This window comes from Herpailurus yagouaroundi, unplaced genomic scaffold, assembly GCF_014898765.1.
Source record: "Herpailurus yagouaroundi ecotype Mexico unplaced genomic scaffold, PumYag 142, whole genome shotgun sequence".
NCBI lineage: Eukaryota > Metazoa > Chordata > Mammalia > Carnivora > Felidae > Herpailurus > Herpailurus yagouaroundi.
In genome coordinates this window covers 14,787,298-14,807,825 of record NW_024412397.1, presented here as the reverse complement: position 1 = coordinate 14,807,825, position 20,528 = coordinate 14,787,298, and the positions used below count along the sequence as shown (strand labels likewise).

Here is a 20,528-nt window from a genome sequence, read left to right as displayed (position 1 = left end):
GATTTATAAAAACCAATGGCAAATATCCAGTGAGCACTCAGCAGACCAAAACATCAGGAAAAGATACAGACGAGTGTCTAGGTCTCATTGAAAGAAGGGTCCTGATAAGGCCTCTTTGCACAACTACGTTGCCCATATTCCTTGCGATCTTATAAGTCTGCATTTAAAACATGTGAAAATTGGGAGTGAGATGTACGCGTAAATATTTTTGCTCAACCTTCTGGTTCTCTGGTGCATGGCTGTGACCTGACAGATCAGAATGGACAGGACACAAAGCAAGCTGAGCTCCCAGAGAGACACCTACTAGCTGACAAAGCTCCAAGGTTATCTTGGTTGACCAGCAGTTCCCAACAGTTGCTAACCAGATCATCTAACACTGATAACACCTTTTGTTCCTAGAAAGCAGGGGCTCCCATAGGTTCCTGGTAACAAGAATCAGAAACGGGGTATGAGGAGTGCCTGGAGGCTTCCTCAGTAGAGCATACAACTCTTGATCTCAGGGTTGTGGGTTCGAGCCCCATGTTGGGTGTAGACTATTTAAAAGTCTAAAAAGAGGGGCGCCTGGGTGGCGCAGTCGGTTAAGCGTCCGACTTCAGCCAGGTCACGATCTCGCGGTCCGTGAGTTCGAGCCCCGCGTCAGGCTCTGGGCTGATGGCTCAGAGCCTGGAGCCTGTTTCCGATTCTGTGTCTCCCTCTCTCTCTGCCCCTCCCCCATTCATGCTCTGTCTCTCTCTGTCCCAAAAATAAATAAAAGCGTTGAAAAAAAAATTTTTTTTTAAAAGTCTAAAAAGAAAAAAAAGAAAACAAAAGAAAGGAAAAGGAAAAGGAAAAGGAAAAGGAAAAGGAAAAGGAAAAGGAAAGGGAAGGGAAGGGAAGGGAAGGAAAGGAGTATGCATCCTTAAACTACATAATAAATTAATGATTTTGAAGTTGCAAAAAGAGGCTGTACTAACAAAGTGAGGGGCTAAAAGTGGATTATTTGCAAGCACAGATGTATTGCTTTTCTGACTATAGTTTAGCTGCCCATCACCTGGTCCCCGATCTTTGTGACTCGGTGAAGCAAGGACACCGTGGTTGCATGTTATTATAAATGGATACCACGTGGTGTGGGGAAGAGAATATAGAAATGACTCACAATTCCTTGAGGATAAACCATTTTTCAGTTAAAATGGAACTAGTCCAAATTAGATCACTGGTCAACTCCTTGATTCTTCTAGGTGTAGAAACCCACCTATCTGCCTGTGGGCACAGCTAAAACTAGAATCCTAATCACTTCTACACTTCTATACTTCACTTCTATACTTCAGTTATATACTTCTAATTTTCTACAATTCAATCTGTTAAAAGTCAGTTTTCTTGCTAGGCTTCTCTGACTATATTTGCTCTTTCTCCTCTGTGGTACCTAGATTTCAAACAAACTTGACAGTGATGTGCAATAGTGATTGTCCCCAGTGTGCCTCTTCCTAAATAAAGCACGCGTGCAGATGGATTGTGGGTCCTGTGAACACTCAGAAACCCTGCAAAAAGGTCCAGTATCAAATGATGGAGATATCTCCAACAATATTTGTCTGGGAGACTTATGGAAAATTCACTCCTGGGGAAGAAATGATGTCAACCTCTTTTCTAAATACCGTTGTAGATGGAAGAATAAGAAATGGGGATGAAGGGTTGGAAGCTGTCTCTAGGTGCCAGAAGATAAAGGGGGGAAGGAAGGCCCCCAAAAGGGGTGTACGATTAGAAGAGAGTGAGTTAAGGGCAGCCCAGACAGATTTCATCTTGCTTCACAATTTTGCCAAGGGCAAAACTGAATCTGAATGCGGCAGCCTCCGGAGGGCATGGCGATCTGTAACCCATGTTCAGGGCTCCTCTGCGCTTTCTCCTGGTTGGGTGAATGATATCACTGACAAGTCGTCTTCAATTACGTCAGGAGTTTCAGGGACAGGGAGAGACGTCAGCAGAATGTAGAAGAGACTAAGAGGCAATGTTCCTTGGGATCCATTCTCAGTTCTATCACTGACTCACAGGGAGACTTTATTATCTCCATTGTTATTAGGGCAATTTTTATTGAGGATTGATACAATACTCAAGATCTGGAGGTCAGCCCAGGACCTCTCCTTGCTTAATATCTAAATTAAATGTGAAACTTTCTTTGAGATACCATTAAAGTGATGTGGTTATAAAAATCTAAAAGTGGAGTTGGAAATTTTGACAAATTGCCCTCTTTTGAAAACATCTGAAGTTTAGAGGGGCACCTGGGTGGCTCAGTCAGTTAAGCCTCAGACTTCGGCTCAGGTCATGATCTCCTGGTTTGTGAGCTCAAGGCCCACACCGGGCTCTCTGCTGTCAGCCCAGAGCCTGCTTTGGATCCTCTGTCCGCCCCCTCCCCCTCTGCCCCTCCCCTACTCTCTTTCTCTCTCTCAAAAACAAATAAAAACAGGGGTGCCAGGGTGGCTCAGTTGGTTAAGCCTCCGACTTCAGCTCAGGTCATGATCTCACAGTTTGTGGGTTTGAACCCTACATCAGGCTCTATGCTGACAGCTCAGAGCCCGAAGCCTGCTTTGGATTCTGTGTCTTCCTCTCTCTCTGCCCCTCCCCTGTTCATGCTCTGTCTCTCTCTGTCGCAAACATAAACGTTAAAAAATTTTTTAAAAAATAAATAAAAACATAAAAAATTTAAGTTTATTGGGATGAAATTTATGTAACATAAAAATAATCCTTTAAAATGAACAATTTGGGGACCGTGGGTGGCTCAGTCGGTTAAGCTCGGTTAAGCGGCGTCCCACTCTTAATCTCAGCTCAGGTCATGAGCTCAAGGTTGTGAGTTCAAGCTCCACACTGGGCATGGAGCTTACATACAAAAATAAACAGATAAAGTGAACAATTCACTCACATTTAGTACATTCACAATGCTATACAACCATCACCTCTGTCTTGTCCCAAAACATTTCTAAGCCCCCAAAGTCAAACCCCTCCCCCAGTTAGTAGTTTTCTCTAGTCCCCAGCAACCACCCATCTTTGTTCTGTCCCTATGGATTTATCTATTCTAGATATTCTGCATAAATGGCATTATAAAATACATGACCTTTTGTGCCTGGCTTCTTTTACCCAGCATAAAATGTTTGAGGTTCATCCATGTTGTAGCATGCACCACTATGTCATTCCTTTTTACGGCTGAGTAATATTCCATTGTATGTATAGACCACATTTTGGGTTTTTGCTTGTTTTTGAAAGAGAGAGAGAGAGACACAGACAGACAGACTGTGAGTGGGGGAGGGGCAGAGAGGGAGGGAGACACAGAATCTGAAACAGGCTCCAGGCTCTGAGCTGTCAGCACAGAGCCCAACCTGGGGCTTGAACTCATGATCTGAGAGATCGTGACCGGAGCCAAAGTCACACGCTTAACCAACTGAGCTACCCAGGTGTCCCGACCACATTTTGTTAATCCATTTATCTGATGGCAGAAATTTGGGCTGTTTCCACCTTTGGGCTACTGTGCACCCCCCCTCCCCCTTTTTAAGTTCTATCCCTCACTCCCACCCCTCCCTCCCACCCCTCACTCCATATTTCCTCCTTTCCTTATTGTATATCCTTCCCTTTGGAAAACACGCATTATTGGGAGCTTATCTCCAGGGGCGTTCTGGAGGGCTCAGAGCAGAAGAGAGGGTTGTAGTCAGAAAATTAGGAAGGAGAAGAGCTTGGGAAAGGAGAATGAAGGTAGGAGGGTCGGACCAAGAACAACCAGCAGACATACCCAGGTGAAGCAGGAAGCACAGGAAACAGATTGAGGGAACGGATTTTCTGGTGAGTATCTGTCGCTGTCTAAAAGGCTCAGCAGAAGTTTCTTCAAAGACACTGGAAGTCTGGTTGAAAGTTCACTTATGCTTTTTCTCCTACTGTCCTCAGGAGAGCATCATCCAAAACGATGGTGTTTTAACAGATGTCAAGAAGGCTTCCTACATACCAGCACCACCCCCCGCCCCCGCCCAAGGTTTCTCTAAGTATTATTAGTCTAGATAGGTTCACAAAATAGTATCAGTTTAAATCCTTTTAAATCCTAAGACAGTCTTTTGGAGAGAGAACTGCACATCAGAAAAGGATCTCAGTAATAACTAACTGAAGAAAATACTGGCTCCTATTTTCCTTGAGGATTCCCCATTAAAGGAACCATTCAGTTAGCGTCAGACTAATGACTAGTTATTTTTGTCACTGAGATGATGGTTCTAGATCATCTTAAAAAACGAAAGGAAAGGAAAGGGGGAGAAACAATTTCAAAATAAGCCAAACCAGACTCAGCTCATAAAGAAGAAAGAGGTCCATCTGTGAATGTGACTGTGCCCTGCGTGTTTTCTTTTAAAATTAATGCAGAAGGAGAGAAGTTAAAAAGTGGGGGAAGAGTATGTGTTTTCCTTCCTTTTTGCTAACATGTGTATTACTGAATCCAATCCTATTTCTTCAAATTGTTTAAAATATTTGTAGAAATACTGTTTCAGTGGTATAATCATGCCCTACATGATTAAGCAACTCAGTCTGTCAGTCTGTCAGCCGGTCTCGAAAAGAAGATTAAAGTACAACGCTTTCTGAAGCCCGTAAAACAGTGTTCTTCTCCAATGTCAGCGAGTGTGTGTATAACTTCTACATAATTTAAAAATCACCTCTGGCATAGGTCTCAACGAGAAGCCCAGATTCTCTACTGCTGATCAGAAAACAGATACAGTGGCGATCTTTGCTTTAAAAAGACATAGTGACAATCCTTGCCATAAAGACACAGTAGCAATTTTGGGTGCTAGAAAGATACAGTAGTAGGGGTGCCTGGCTGGCTCAGTCATAGAGCATATGACTCTTGATCGTAGGGTTTAAGTTCAAGCCCCACTTTGGGTGTAGAGATTACTTATAAATAAAATCTTTTTAGAAAATTAAAAAATTAAATAAAAAGATACAGTAGCAATTTTTGACGCTTTCACTGGTAACCCTATAACTCAACAATCTGACATCAAAATCCTCTCAACTCTTCTCTCAACATCCAGTGGGAAGGAAGCAAGTGATACAAGGATTCCATTTGGACAGTATTACACTTTTTTCATGGGACACAACATGGGTAGCAGACAACAGAACCCATTGGTTCCGAAGCCTAAAGTCAACATTTAAATTCCAAGGGGATGAAATCAAGGAGGTCATTAAAAAAAGGCATCTCAACCATAGCTACAATGCCTGAAGGCCAGCAAGATCGAGATCTGAAACACTGACTTTTGAAGGGTGGTCCCCAGACCTGCCACACCAGCAGAGTCACATGTTTTCCTAAGGGTTTTTGGAAGCATAAAAGTAATCTACACGTTGTGAGAAGGAAAGAAGCCACACAATTTAACGGAGCTAGAAAGGTTTTTCTGCTGGGACAGCTGCCACTGGAGGGGTGACCTGTAGCATTTGCATATTAATTATGACCATTTTGTCTCCAGCCCAGAAGTTGTGGGAAAAGAAGAGAAGTTCAGAGGGATGTGCCGGGCCAGAGATAAGGGGGTTACAGTGCCAAGTGGGAAAGTTTCTACAGCAGTATTTCAGTTTGGCTCTTGTTTGGGAGATGCACTGATTTTTAAATATATTTTTATAAGTGACATTTCGGAGAGATTTAGGGAGATCTTAAAAGTAAAACAAAGCAAATAACTTATTTTTTTAGAATCTCACTACCCAGACTGTTAACAACTGCTCAGCTTTCTACGAGTTTCTTTCTAGTCTTCTTCCTACGTGCTTTTATAAGATTTAGGACATTTTTAAAAAATTTACAACACATTTTTCCATCTGGATCGAGATGCCATTGACGTATGACACTGTGTAGGCTTAAGGTACGCAACGGGATAATGTAATACACACGTCTATTGTGAAATTACTACCACAAGAAGCACAGTAAGATTAGCCAACACATTCGTCGCTTTGCATAGTTATTTGTGTGTGTATGAGAACTTCCTTAGAGGTGAATCATAGGCTGGGCTCATCCTCAGCTTTACTAATTATTCCCAAATTGCTCTCGAAAGTGGTTTTAAGAATTTACTCTCTTGGGGCACCTGGGTGGCTCAGTCGGTTAATCGTCTCCGGCTTCAGCTCAGGTCATGATCTCACAGTCTGTGAGTTCGAGCCCCAAGTTGGGCTCTGTGCTGACCACTCAGAGCCTGGAGCCTGCTTCGGCTTCTGTGTCTCCCTCTCTCTCTGCCCCTCCCCTGCTCATGCTCTCTGTCTCAAAAATAAATAAAAACATTAAAAAAAAAAAGAATTTACTCTCTTACCAGTAACATGGGAGTGCTCTTAGTGTTTCACACCCTCACCACAGTGCTCGGCATGGTCAGACTTTTTAGATTTTGCCTTTCTGATATGTGTGATGTCACCATGTTGCTTCCATTTCCACGTTCCTGGTAGCACATTGGGGAAAGCATCTTTACATGTTTTTCAGCCATCTCAATTTCCTTTTTACTATAGTGTCAGTCTGTAGCCTTTGCCCAGATTTCTACTGAGTGGCCTTTTCCTACTGGTTTTTAGGGTCTCTCTATAAATTCTAGTTACTAATCCTTTACAAATATCTTCCCCTAGTGACTAGGTGGCTCAGTCGGTTAAGCATCCAACTCTTGATTTTGGCTCAGGCATGCTCTCGCTGTTCTTGGGATCGAGCCTTGCATCAGGCTCTGCACTGACAGCGAGGAGCCTGCTTAGGATTCTCTCTCCCCGTCTCTGTCTGCCCCTCCCCACTCCCACTCCCACTCGCTCTCTCACCCTCACTCTCAAAAATAAATAGTTAAAAACAAACTTGAGAATAAAAAAATTAAAATAATAAAAATAAATACAAACAAAAAACCAAATATCTTTATCGGGGGACCTAGGTGGCTCTGTCGGTTGAGCGTCCAACTTCGGCTCAGGTCATGATCTCATGGTTCCTGGGTTTGAGCCCCGCGTCGGGCTCTGTGCTGACAGCTCAGATCCTGGAGCCTGCTTCGGATTCTGTATGTCCCTCTCTCTCTGCCCCTCCCCAGCTTGTACTCTGTCTCTCTCTTCCAAAAATAAATTTCTAAAAAAATATCTGGACTTGTTCTTTAACTTTGCTACAATGTGCTTTTGTTGTTGTTGTTTTGTTTTGTTTTAGCAGGGGTGGGGGCGGGCAGAGGGAGAGACAGAGAGAGAATCTCAAGCAGTCTCCACACCCAGGGCAGAGCCCGAAACAGGGCTCAATCCCATGAACCATGAGATCACAACCTAAGCCAAAATCAAGAGTCTGGATGCTTAAATGACTGAGCCACCCAGGCACCCAGCTATGATGTCTTTTGTTGAACATTTTTAGTTTTAACCCTGTAAATCTCATTAATCTTTTAAGTTTGTGCTTTCTATGTCTTTACTAAGAAATTTCCATATTGATATCATAAAGATACTCTCCTATATTTTCTTCTGGGAATATTATTTTCAAATATATGGCATTAATCCTCCTAGGATTTATTTTTCTGAATGGTATAGATGGGGATCTAATTTTTATACACAAGGACATTTATCACCTTTCAAAATAAGCATGAGCCTGTGCCAGGGTGCTCCCAATCTTGCACTCTCTCTCAAGACTTAATTAGGTTGAAGAATTTTCCTTCTTTTCCTAATTTGCCAAGATTTTCTGCCATGAATGGATGTTTTATCAAGTATCATTTCTGCATCTAGGTAGATGATTATATGCTTTTTCTCCTTTATTCTTTTAACAGGCAAATTACACTGTTAGTTTTGCTTGATAAATGGTGTGTTACTTTTACACATTGCCAGTTTGGTTTGCTGATAATTTATTTATATGTTTGTATTTATGTTCATGAGTAAAATTGGTCTGTAACTTTCCTTTCTCATTAGGTCTTTGTGAAATTTTGATATCAAGGTTACATTTGCCTCATAAAATACATTGGGGATTTTCCCCTTTTTTTCCTTTCTCTAAAAGAGCTTAAGGTCGTTCATTTCTCCCTTAATTGTTGGTAGAACTCACAAGTAAATCCAACTGGGCCTGGTGTTTTCTTTCTGGCAAGATTTTAAATTACTGATTTAATTTCCTTAATATTTAGACATGTTCAAGTTTTCTATATGATCTTGCCAGTTTGGGTGAGTTGTATATTTTTAGGAATTTGTCTACTTTGTCTAAATTTTCAAACTCAACATATATATAAAATGGCTCATGATATTCTCTTAACATTTAGATAGTTATCATTTACTTATTAGATCTGTAATGATGACCCTTTTTTCATTCCTAAGATCGGTTGTATGTGTCGTCTCTCTTTTTTTTTAATGGATTCAGATCACCAGGAGATTCCCATGTTAGGAGTCTTTTTAAAGAATTAACTCTTGGCCTTGTTGATCTCCTTTACTATATATTTGTTTTCTATTTCATTGATTTCTATTGTTATTGCTTTTATTTTTATTAATTTCTATTTTATACTTTCTTTGGGTCTGTCATTCTTTTCGTAACTTCTTGAGATGCACAGTTAACCCTTCAATTCAGCCTTCCTTTTTTTCTCACACATCCTTTTTTTTTTTTTTTAAGTTTTTATGTATTTATTTGGGGGAGGGGAAGGGGCAAATAAAGAGGGGGAGAGAGAATCCCAAGCAGGCTCCACATTGAGCAGGGCTCAATCCCACGACTGTGACATCATGACCTGAGCTGAAACCACTCACCTGACTGAGCCACCCAGGTGCCCACACATGCTTCTAATGTTATGAGTTTCTCACTAAATATTTACATATTTAGTTACATCTTGCAAATTTTGATGTGTCATATTTCATTATCATTCTGATTGAAATATTTCTTCTTTGATCTATGGGTATTTAGAAGTGCATTACTTAATTTCTAAACATATGAGGATTTACTAGTAATCTTTTGATTTCTAAATTCCACTGTGGTTAGAAAACATACTCTATATGATTTAATCCTTTCTTGAGCCCTGCTTGATGGTCAAATACACATTAGTTTTTACAAATGTCCTTCAAGATTCTCTTCTCTTTTCACTTAATACCTATTTTAATAGTTATTTTCACTGAAGAATTACAGAAGGGAAATTGTCATAAACTTTTTATGTTAGAAATTTTCTTTATATAACACTTAATCTTTTTTATTGAAGTATAGTTAGCATGCAATATTATATTAGTTTCAGGTGTACAACATAATGATTCAACATTTATGTACATTATGAAATGATCACAGTAAGTCTAGTTATCATCTGTTGCCATAGAAAGTTATTACAATATTTTTTCGAAAGATTCTTTTTTTTTAAGTTTATTTTATGTATTTATTTTGAGAGAAAGAGAGAGAACAAGCGGAGGAGGGGCAGAGAGAGAGGGAGAGAATCCCAAGCAAACTCCATGCTTTTAGCATGCAGCCTGATGTGAGGCTCGATCCCACAAGCTGTGAGATCATGACCTGAGCCGAAATCAAGGATCAGACACTTACCTGACTGAGCCGTCCAGGCAAAGTTATTGCAGTATTAGTGAGCATATTTCCTACCTTTACTTCCCATCCCCACGACTTACTTATTTTATAACTGGAAGTTTGTACCTCTTAATCCTCTTAACCTATTTTGCCCACCTTCCTACTACCCTTCCCCTCTGGAAACTACCAGTTCTCTGTATTTATGAGTCTGTTCCTGCTTTGTTTTGTTTGTTCATTTGTTTCGCTTTTCAGATTCCACATATAAGTGAAATCATATGGTATTTGTCTTTCTCTGACTGGCTTATTTCACTTACTATTATACTAAGTCCATGTTGTCTCAAATGGCAAGATCTATAATTCTTTATGCCTGATTACATACACACACACACACACACACACACACACACACACACCACCCCACATCGTCTTTATCCATTTATCTATTGATGGACACTTAATTTGCTTCCATATCTTGGCTATTGTAAATAATGCTGCAATGAGCAGAGAAGTGCACGTATATTTTTTTATTGGTGTTTTTGTTTTCTTTAGATGAATTCCCAGAAGTGGAATTGACAGATCACATGGCAGTTCTATTTGTAGTTTTTTGAGGAATGTCCATACTGTTTTCCACAGTGGTGGCACCAACTTACATTCCGACCAATAGTGTACAAGGGTTCTCTTTATTCCACATCCCAGCCAACACTTGTTATTTCTTGTCTTTTTAGTAACAGCCATTCTGACAGGTGTGAGGTGGTATCTCATTGTGGTTTTGATTTGCATTTCCCTGATGATGAGTGACGTTGAGCATCTTTTCATGTGTCTGTTGGCCATCTGTATGCTTTTGGAAAAATGTCTATCCAGTAAGTCCTCTGCCTATTTTCTAAAAAAATCTTTTAATGTTTATTTCTTTTTGAGAGAGAAAGAGAAACAGAGTGCAAGTGGGGGAGGGACATAGAGAGAGGGACACACAAAATCTGAAGGAGACTCCAGGCTCTGAGTTGTCAGCACAGAGCCTGACACGGGGCTCAGACTCACACACTGTGAGATGGTGACCTGAGCCGAAGTCAGATGCTTAACCAAGTGAGCCACCGAGGTGCTACTCTGCCCATTTTTTAATCAGACTGTGCATGCGTGTGTGTGTGTGTGTGTGTGTGTGTGTGTGTGTGTGTGTTGAGTTGTAGGAGTTCTTTTGTATTTTGGATATTAACCCCTTATTGGATATATCATTTGTAAATATCTTCTCCCATTCAGTAGGTTGTCTTTTCATTTTGTTGATGGTTTCCTTCACCGTGCAAAAGCTTGTTATTTTGATGTAGTCCCGTTTGTTTATTTTTGCTTTGATTGAGGCACAGATCCAAAGAAAATATTGCTAAGACCAATGATTTGACCCTCAATCTTGGAAGATAACTTAGCTGGCATAAAATTCCAGGTTAAAGGATGTTTTCTAATACTTTGTTTCTGTTCTATCTTGGCTAATGAGAAGCTGGCTGTCAGTCTGACAGTCACTTCTTAGTAACTCCATCTTCTCTCACTGAGAACTTTTAAGGCTTATCCTTATTCTTGATCCTTTGTAGTAACACTAGGTGAAGATACATCCTTATCTTCTGGCTCGGTACTTAGAGTGCACTTTGGGTTATTCTTAACTTTCGTTCAGAGTCCTCACAATTGCTTGCTCTTTGTTCCCCTAGAATAAAGGGTTCTGCACACTTTTTATGCAAAGGACTAGATAGTTAATATTTTAGGCTTTGCTGGACACATATGGTTTCTGTCACATTTTCTTCTTCTTTCTGTAACAATTTTTTCAAAGTGTAAAAACCATTTTTAGCTCATAAGTAGCACAAAAAACTTGTCAACTCCCACCTGGGAATCCCAGTCATAACTTCCCACTCCACCAGCATACATCACTCCTACTCTTCCTCTCCTTCCCAGGGACCCCAGCTTCTCATTCAAGAGCTACACACACACATCTTCTCACTGCTACAAACCATCACCTGCTTAATAGTAGTTTAAGTCACTTGAAATCCAAGGTTTCTGCAGAAATGTAAGCCTGACACCCAGAACTGTGATTCTGAACAAGTCTTAAGGGAGGCATGGCTTACTGCAATGCTATTCGAATTTTCTTTGAACTTATACCATAGTAAAATATACATTTGCATTGTTACCCAGTATACATATGCATACGACACACATATTTGAAACCAGAGTTCCATGAAACAATACAATACCTACTCTTATCTCCTGCAGTGTACCCTTTTCATTCTATTCTATTTCATTTTTATTTTTTTAATTGGTTTAAATATTTACTTATTTTTGAGAGAGAGAGAGAGAGAGAGAGAAAGTGTGAGTTGGGGAGGAGCAGAGGCTGAGACACAGAATCGGAAGCAGGCTCCAGGCTCTGAGCTGTCAGCACAGAGCCTGACACGGGGCTCAAACCCACGAACTTTGAGATCATGACCTGAGCTGAAAGTGGATGCTTAACTGACTGAGACACCCAGACACCCCTCTATTTCATTATTTTTAAAAGGATGTCACCACTCCCTAAATTGCTTTTATGACCACTAATAAGTTGAGGCTTCCAATTTGAAAAACGCCGGTCGATAATATTCTTTTTAGAACACTGGGAGTTAAATGGAGTTTTGTGGGCTGGCCTGGGACTCTAACCATCATGTACAACATTGTTTCACTGCAAAATGTATTCTTATTTCCTAACAACTGGGTTAGAATCCAATTTGGGGAACTCAATCCATCTGTAAGCAGGGGACTGCCAAGGTCTAACTCAGGAACATTTTTATATTAGGAGTTCATTTAGACCCAAACAAGTAGAAGCTGAACAACCTTCCTAAAGTAATTCCAATACACTTGTCTGCTCGGGAATAGAGCTTATCGAGAAGTGGTCAACCTTAGCATTTTTGCAACTTCTTTTCCCTTTGAAAAATGACTTCATTTGAATTTCTGAAGACAGCACAGAAGTGATTCATTTTCCCCATAACACATGGATTGGGAGTTATTTTAATGTGTTTGCTACAAAATTTAAGTCTGCAGTTGCCCAAAGGGTTTTTGAAATCTACCAGTTTTTGTTCCTACAGTTCTAGCTGTTTCTCAGGCAAGACCGTTCCTGTCCTAACTGGTCCTAATGGAAAGAAAGAGTCAGGTAATCTGGCAGTACGGAGGCTCCTCAAAAGATTAAAAATAGAACTACCGTATGACCCAGTAATTCCACTACTGGGGACTTACCCAAAAGAAATGAAAACTAATTCAAAAAGATATATGAACCCCTATGTTTATTGCAGCATTATTTACAATAACCAAGACATGGAAGTAACTCAAGCGTCCATCGACAGTTGAATGGATAAAGAAGATATGATACATATATACAACAGAGTATTACTCAGACATAAAAATAAGAATGAAATCTTGCCATTTGCAACAACGTGAATGGACCTAGAGGGTGTAATGCTAAGTGAAATAAGCTATCATATGATTTCGCTCATATGTGGAATTCAAGAAACAAACGAATACACAAAAAAAGAGACAAACAAAAAAACCCAGACTGTTAAACACAGAGGACAAACGGGTGGTTGCCAGAGGGGAGGTGGGGCGGGGGGGATAGGTAAAATAAAGGGGATTAAGAGTACACTTACCTTGCTGAGCACTGAAAAACATACAGAATTATTGAATCATTATATTGTACACCTGAAACTAGCATAACACTGTATGTTAGTTATACTCGAACACAAAAACAAATAAATAAAATTTTTTTTAAAAAATCAGGCAGTTTGGGAAATATTTCTCCATGCACCCAAAATTCATCAAAGGTATATTTAGGAATTTTCAGAATATCGTTAGGAATGGTAGAGGCTGGCTTTATTTTTAGGGGTTGGCAAGTCCTTTTACTCTATTTTATATAAATTAGACAACAGTCTAATCCAATGAACTCTCAACTGTGTGCGCATCACCAGGCTTCTTTTAAAGATGTATAATCTTTTTATATAATTAGTTCAGAAAATACAGGGGTTTGGAAGTACATGGGTGTATTCTACCAATTTTCATCACTTTTAAAATACACCCTCATTTACTTTTTTCTACCCCTCAAAAATAAAAGCTAAATATCCCTCCCTGGTAGCAAACACAAGCCATATAGCTTCTGTCCAGGGTGACAACACAGAGAGAAGCACGAAATGCTTGCCCACGAGCCGATGGATACTCCTGGAGGCTGTAAGCAAAAGCCTAGGTTTCTCCTCCAGGAGACCATACGCCCGACAGTCGCCAGACTATATTTATCCCGGGGCTTCTGATCTGAATCTCCCTTGTGAGAGGGCACTGAAGGCCCCAAACGTCACATGAGAGGCATGAAGAGAAGATTTCAAGCCTCTAAAATTCTCCTCTCATCCCATCGTAAGATCCTTTAGCCTCTCAGACTATCATCTCGGGCCAGTTCCTTAACTTTCTAAGTAAGCTTCAGTCTCCTCATCTACAAAAAAGAAATCAATGTAGCCATCTACTTTGGGGACAGAGAAGATTCGGTTCACTGATATGAGAGAAATAACTTCTTTCAGTGTCTGGCACATGGTGAGCCATTCAATAAATTCTAGTTCTCCCCCTAACTTTTTTGTTCCAGATTCTCATTGTATTTTTATTTATTTATATTTTTGAGAGAGAGAGAGGGGGGGGGTGCAGTGAGCTAGAGGTAGAGAGAGAGGGAGAATCGCATGAGGGGCAGAGAGAGAGAGAGAGAAAGGGAGAGAGAGAAAGGGAGAGGGAGAGAGGGAGAGGGAGAGGGAGAGGGAGAGAAAGAGAGTCAAGCCCCCTAGTGTGGGACTCGAACTCACCAACCGTGAGATTATGACCTAAACCTAGGTCAGATGCTTAACCGACTGAGCCACCCAGGCAGGCACCCCAGGTTCTCATCTTAAACTAAAATTTCAAAAACTCTATCTGCTGGGGCTTCCAGTTCAAGGTGAGTCACTGAACACTGGCATCTGCTTTCCCTCCCTCGTTCTGCTTCTTCTGCCATGCCTTCCACTACACTTGAGATGTCAACCAAATGGAAATAAAGGAATAAATCCATAACAGCAAAGAGAACAAGAGAGGGACCACCATTGGCCATTTCAGTGAAGGGAACACCACCTCCGACTGATGACAGCCTCACCAGCCTCCAGCATGAGAGAGAGAAATAAAGTTGGGCACAAAGGAAGGAAGTGGCTGGGAGCAGTCTCCTCCGAGTGGCAACAAAGTCACGACTCGGGAGCTGCAAAGAAGGACAACAATCCTAATATGCAGTGTAAAAACAGACTATTAGTTTTCAAACTTTAAAATCCACTCATGGAAGATTTCGATGTAAGCATAGGACAGAATGCAGTATTGTCGACCTTGACTTGAGGATGTGTGTAGTGCGTTAGGAGCAAGGGCTCTGGAGCTAGGGTCTGGATTTCAAGCCCAGCTCTGTCTTCTTGAAATGACTCTCAAGTAAAGACCAGAGGGAGTGGGGCGTGTGCATACTGGGAGGAAATGCATTCCAGGCGTTAGGAACAGCAAGGACGAGGAAACTGAGGCAGAAGGAAATCTGGTGCGTTTGAGCAGCAGGCACGTCCCTCAATGCGGGAACGTAGTAAGTTATGAGATCAAACGAATGCAGTTGCAGCCACTAGAAAAAACAGAATGCTATCAAAATTCAATAGGGATGAATGAATACACAGTCAAGAAGTAGCATATTGTCTAAGGATATTAGCTAAGCGTTATTTGAGGTGGCCACCGGAAGAACTGGAACTGAAAACTACTAACAGCGGATGTGACTCTAGGAAGTTGTCCTGGGGATGCGAGAGGAGGCAACAGCTCACTTTATTATTAAATCTTCTGCACAACAACAACAACAAAAACCCGTGTGCATATCATTTTACTTTTATAAAAGGGAAATGAAATTAAAAACTCTCCGAGTGGAAAAAAACGTATTTGTCTGCAATGAAAGTGATCATAACAGAATTTGCATGATTTATACGCCCCTGAAGTAACTCAACAGCAAGGATGTCCCAGGTGGACTCTTTGCCTTTGAGGTTTTGCCTATTCCCGAAAAAGCTTTTCCATGCTTCTGCGATTTTCTTGGAAAACAGATTATGCAAATTACTTCACACACTTCTGTTGGTACAGCCCCATGGCTGCCACATTGTCTGCTCTGAAACTCTTTAGTCTCTCCAGTCTTCTAGAAGCTACAGATGCGAGTTGGAGAACAGGTGAGCTACACACCCAAGGAGAAGATGAAAAAGACATGCAGCTGAAGAGCGGAACACGAAAGAAGGTCTTTGAAAGTGTCCTGGGCCCACAGTGCCTGCAGAAGACCAGAGGAAGGAAGCTGCTACATCTGGTTAACTGTGCGGCATTATCACAATCCCAGCAGCGCTCATGGTATCACTACCACTTCTAGAGGCTGCTCATCATAGAGGTGTCGCTGCCACGCTTTTACAGGATACGCAAAATACAGACGAGTTAACACGCTAATAACCAGAAAATCGTTTTTTGAGTTAACGAGGAGCCAAGCTAGATTTCCCCCTCTTTTAATTAGAACCTGAAGATCTAGTTGCCTAATAGCCAAGGCCATGATAAATACAAGATTCAGAATTGTGGTTAAAGATCAGATGGAGACTATCCAGATGGAAAAGGGGAAGAAGTCTGATGCCACGATATTGTCGATGCTCCAGTTTCTAAGTTGGGGGGTGGGTCACAGCGTATATTATTATTTCCCTGTGGAATACGTGTATTCTTTTGTGTGTGTCAGATATTAGTAATGCATTTTTAAGGAAAAAAATATGTTGCCTGAGAAAGAGACATCTATCACATTACTCCACAATATCATTCCGTTTCTTAATGACATTAAGTTATAGCTTCTTTGGGTTTTTGTGTTTGTTTGGTTTTGGTTTTTTATCATTTTTAGGTTCCTGCACAGACGTTTCAGTACTTCAAGAAAATACCATGAAGAGTGTGGTGGAAGGTACAGGGATTTAGAATCAAACCAACTCAAGTTCAATACTTGTGGTCTCTAAAACTCTCAAGTTTTCAGCTGCTGATTTTTATTCTTACAGCTACTGCTCCTTTTTCGCCTGTTCACACGCATTGCCCTGACTGTCAACATTTACAATCTTTCCCAGAAAGGCACCTTCTTCCTATAAACTCTAGTCTGGAGAATGGCACGTATCGTGGTCACAACTGACTTCAGAAACAGTCACTTCTGCCACAGGCAATGCCACAATATCTTTCCCATGGGCAACTGCACCCACCCCCATGCTGAATCCTAGATCCTAGAGCCTCAGCGTGGGCTGCCTGAACCCTGGACTTCTGCTTGCCCTGCTGGGAGAGGCCAACACACAGGCTTAGGTTGGCAGACATTCAAAGACACGACCTGAACATTTAGAAGACTGTCAGTCTAAGAATTCTTGTTAAGCCGGGTGCCTGGGTGGCTCAGTCAGTTGAGCATCCGAGTTCAGCTCAAGTCATAATCTTACAGTTTGTGAGTTTGAGCCCCACATGAGGCTCACTGTTGTCAGCATAGAGCCCACTTCAGATCCTCTGTGCCCTTCTCTCTCTGCCCCTCTGGCCCTTGTGCTCTCTCTAAAATAATTTTTTTTTAATTAAAGAAAAAAGAAGTCTTGTGAAGCCTATATCATAACTTGTACTAAGAGGTCATATAGTAAAATACTCACTCAAACTCGGGTGGACACAATCCTTGTTTGAGACTGTTTCCAAAGACGGACACCAAGTCCTTCCATGCCTGTGGACCTCTATCACTCCTCCATCAACACGTGGAATGTTTCCTCCTCCCGAATCTGAACAGGCTCTGCAATTTGCCTTAACCAACAGAACATGGCAGAGGTAAGCTGGTGATAGCTCTGGGCCTGATCCATAAGATGTCTAGTAGCTTCTACTTTCACTCTTGCAACATGGAGCCTCCACATAAAGGGGCCCAGCTACTGTGGTGGAGAGACCACATGGTTGGAGAGACCCAGAGAGATGGGAGGGGGAAGGGGTGGAGGGAGGAGGACTGGTCAGTCCCCAGCTGTTCCAGCCATCCCAGCCAAGGCAAGCAAATCTGTCCTCGTTTCCTAGGGCTGCTATAACAAACTATTACAAACTGGGTGGCTTAAAACAATAGAAAATTTATTCACTCATACTTCTGGAGGCTACAAGTCCAAAATCAAGGTGTGTAGGTAGGGCTGGTTCCTTCTGCAGGTTCTGAGGGAGAGTGTGTTCCTTGCTTCTTCCAGCTTCTGGTGGTTCCCAACAATTCTTGGTGTTTCTGGGCTTACAGTGACGTCACTCTAGTATCTGTCTCTTGTTACATGGTGTTCTTCCTTTTTTCTCCCTGTCAGGACGCCGGTCATGTTGAATTAGGGCCCATTCTACCCCAGCATGATTTCATCTTAGCTAATCACATCTGCAAAGACCCCTTTCCAAATAACATCACATTCTGAGGTTCTGGGTAAATGTGAAATTTGGGAGATACTTTTCAGCTTTGCACAGAAACCGTCTTGAACATTCCTGCCCCACTTAAGCCTCCAAACCACTGCAGCTGCATGACAGACTCTGAGAGAGATGAGTAGAATCACCCAAATTACTTCTTTGGCCTCCCCAAATTGCAAAATCATAAGCAAATGGACAAATGCTGTTACAAGTCAAGTCAATTTGGGGATGGTCTATTATAGAGATAACCAAACCAGTCCTTTTGAAACCGTAGAAGAGATGATTTTAACAACCACTGACATAATTACTAATAAAATGCTGTTAATGTGTGACTAGAACTACTAGTAAAAGGATGAGAACACTGGGGTTTTTACAAAAAGCTATTGTAACTTTCATGAGATGTCTTACATAGGATTTCATTCCATTGTTTTTCTTCACCCAAGAATTTCTCAGAGGCAATTTCCTGTTTCAAATGAGGGAGGGGGGACATGGGGTGGGGGTGTTTTATGCCTCAAAATGTCTGTAAAATGCTGAGTAACATGGAAGGAATGTGAAAGTCTCTGAGCCAGAGAACAGAGTTTCTTCTTGTGAAGGACAGTGGATTTTACTATATTTGACCCAAGAAAGAAAAAGGAAGGGAATCCATCGTGTTACAGTTGATGTCCTATTCAGAAAAGATTAGAAGGTGAACAGACTTAAGGTGTGAAAAGATAAATGAAGTCTTACTCTGACCAGGTGTTCAGTAATTCAACCCTCACCTAACTTACACAGATAAGTTCAAGTCTCCAATCTTCTGAAAGCCTGGGATCAAACCGGAAGAAGGAAATGATAGGCTGCCAATTTTCCATAACATCCTCCCAAAACTATGCAGGATGCAACAGCGAATGTTAGTCTCTTGTGACCCTCAAAGCGGCAAGGACTGACATAAAACTGTTGTGTAAGAAAATATAATTAATATGGGAGGAAATTCTCCAAAAAGGGGACGGATCATGACTATCATTGCCTAATGGGAAAATAATAGAAATCTTCACATAAAGATAAGGACAAAGGAGATGCAAATTTAAGTCGCAAGGGAGTCTTTTTCACTTACTAACCATGAACATTAGGTAGGTTCCCTGTGCCATTTACCATTTTAGATTCCTCATACGGAAAAGGGGGATAATAATGCCTCACTTTCCTCAAAAGGTCATTGTGAAAAACACGGAATTGTAAATGTGAAAGCACTTTGAACACTCCACAAATACATGACAAAGATAAAGGTTAATTATTACTGTCCAGTATATATTTAAGCACATTTGTGGGGAAAAATATTTTCTGCAGTGCCAATTTCAGACATGGCTGATTAAAAGGAATTTCTAAAGAAACTTGTGGAACGGAGGTGGTGATGGCAGCCATGGTCTCATCAACAGGACGTATTCCATCAACATTATTTCCCACTTCACTTCAACCCTGTCCAGGGATTCCAGAATTTTCTTCTGTAAAATCCTGTATCCTCTGCTCTCATGTATTTGCAATGATAATTATTTGCAATAGGTGAGCTTCCCGTTAACGTCCTCCAAGAAAATCACCCTTCTGGAATCTCCACACCAGATTCAGCTGTCACCTCCTATTTACTGTCAAGTTAAATGCAGACCATTGCCAAGATGAAGCTGGTGTCTGGAGCATATGTTTTCTCCTTAGGGTTTTGATTACCAGCCAGTTTGGCATCTTGGGAGATGATGGGAAGAGAGAAGATTGAATTTATTGCTCTATGCCATCACCCAGTCTTTTGACATTTGGATTTCCAAGCAAGTTCTAAAAGAAACTAATTGTTAAGTCTTGCTAACTATGCATCAGACAACTGACAAATTATGTCATTTTTACAAATAGCTTCTAATATTGATAACATCATTGTCTCCACTTATAAATAAGAAAACTGAAGGTCAAAGGTCTTCAATAACTTACCTAAGGCCACGCAGTGGAATTGGAACATGCACCTAGGTGGTTTAACTCCAGAAGTTAAACTCTTACTATTATGCAATACTCTGCTTGGAATCCTCACATCAGAAACAGAGAACTGATGGCGAAGCTTACACACTCCTACACTTAGTGGCAGCCGCCGTGCTATAGGTGAACACACAGGCTGTGGCATGTTTGTGTCCTTTTGGTAGCAATTTAGGCATCCGGGATCTACTTCTTGTGGTTATGATATAGATGAGTTCTTCTCCTTTTTTTGGTAACCAAATTCAAACTATATGTCCTTTCATATTCAAGCGAATGATTTTTTTCAGTGATAGCTACAATAAAAGTCTAAATTCCTAAGGATGACGTTCAAGACTCTGCGAGCTGGACCTCTCTTGCTTCCTGTCTCACCTCTTCTACTCTTTTCTCTTTTGCACAAAGCACTAGGCAAACCATATTAAGGATCACAACCTGTGGGTCCCATGTCTATTTATTTTCTTATGATGCATTTTTCATGTAGAATGGCTTTCCCATCTAGGATGAATGCTTGTCAATATTTCAAAAACCCTACTAAAAACTGAAATATTAAATTTCTTGGCTTTTTTGGGGCGCCTGGGTGGCGCAGTCGGTTAAGCGTCCGACTTCAGCCAGGTCACGATCTCGCGGTCCGTGAGTTCGAGCCCCACATCAGGCTCTGGGCTGATGGCTCAGAGCC

General features: G+C 41.2%; 2 long non-coding RNA genes across 7 annotated transcripts in view; both read right to left on the bottom strand.

The window, feature by feature from the left end:
• LOC121032855 (uncharacterized) overlaps nucleotides 1-17,273 on the bottom strand; it is a 72,850-nt gene extending 55,577 nt beyond the window's left edge. For all 4 annotated transcript variants that reach the window (XR_005791554.1, XR_005791555.1, XR_005791556.1 and 1 more), the window contains exon 1: nucleotides 17,116-17,273. This is a non-coding gene — a long non-coding RNA (uncharacterized LOC121032855). The remainder of the gene's footprint in view (nucleotides 1-17,115) is intronic.
• Nucleotides 17,274-17,583: 310 nt separating this feature from the next.
• Nucleotides 17,584-20,528, bottom strand: part of LOC121032623 (uncharacterized) — a 16,970-nt gene continuing 14,025 nt past the window's right edge. For all 3 annotated transcript variants that reach the window (XR_005791391.1, XR_005791392.1, XR_005791393.1), the window contains exon 3: nucleotides 17,584-17,774. This is a non-coding gene — a long non-coding RNA (uncharacterized LOC121032623). The remainder of the gene's footprint in view (nucleotides 17,775-20,528) is intronic.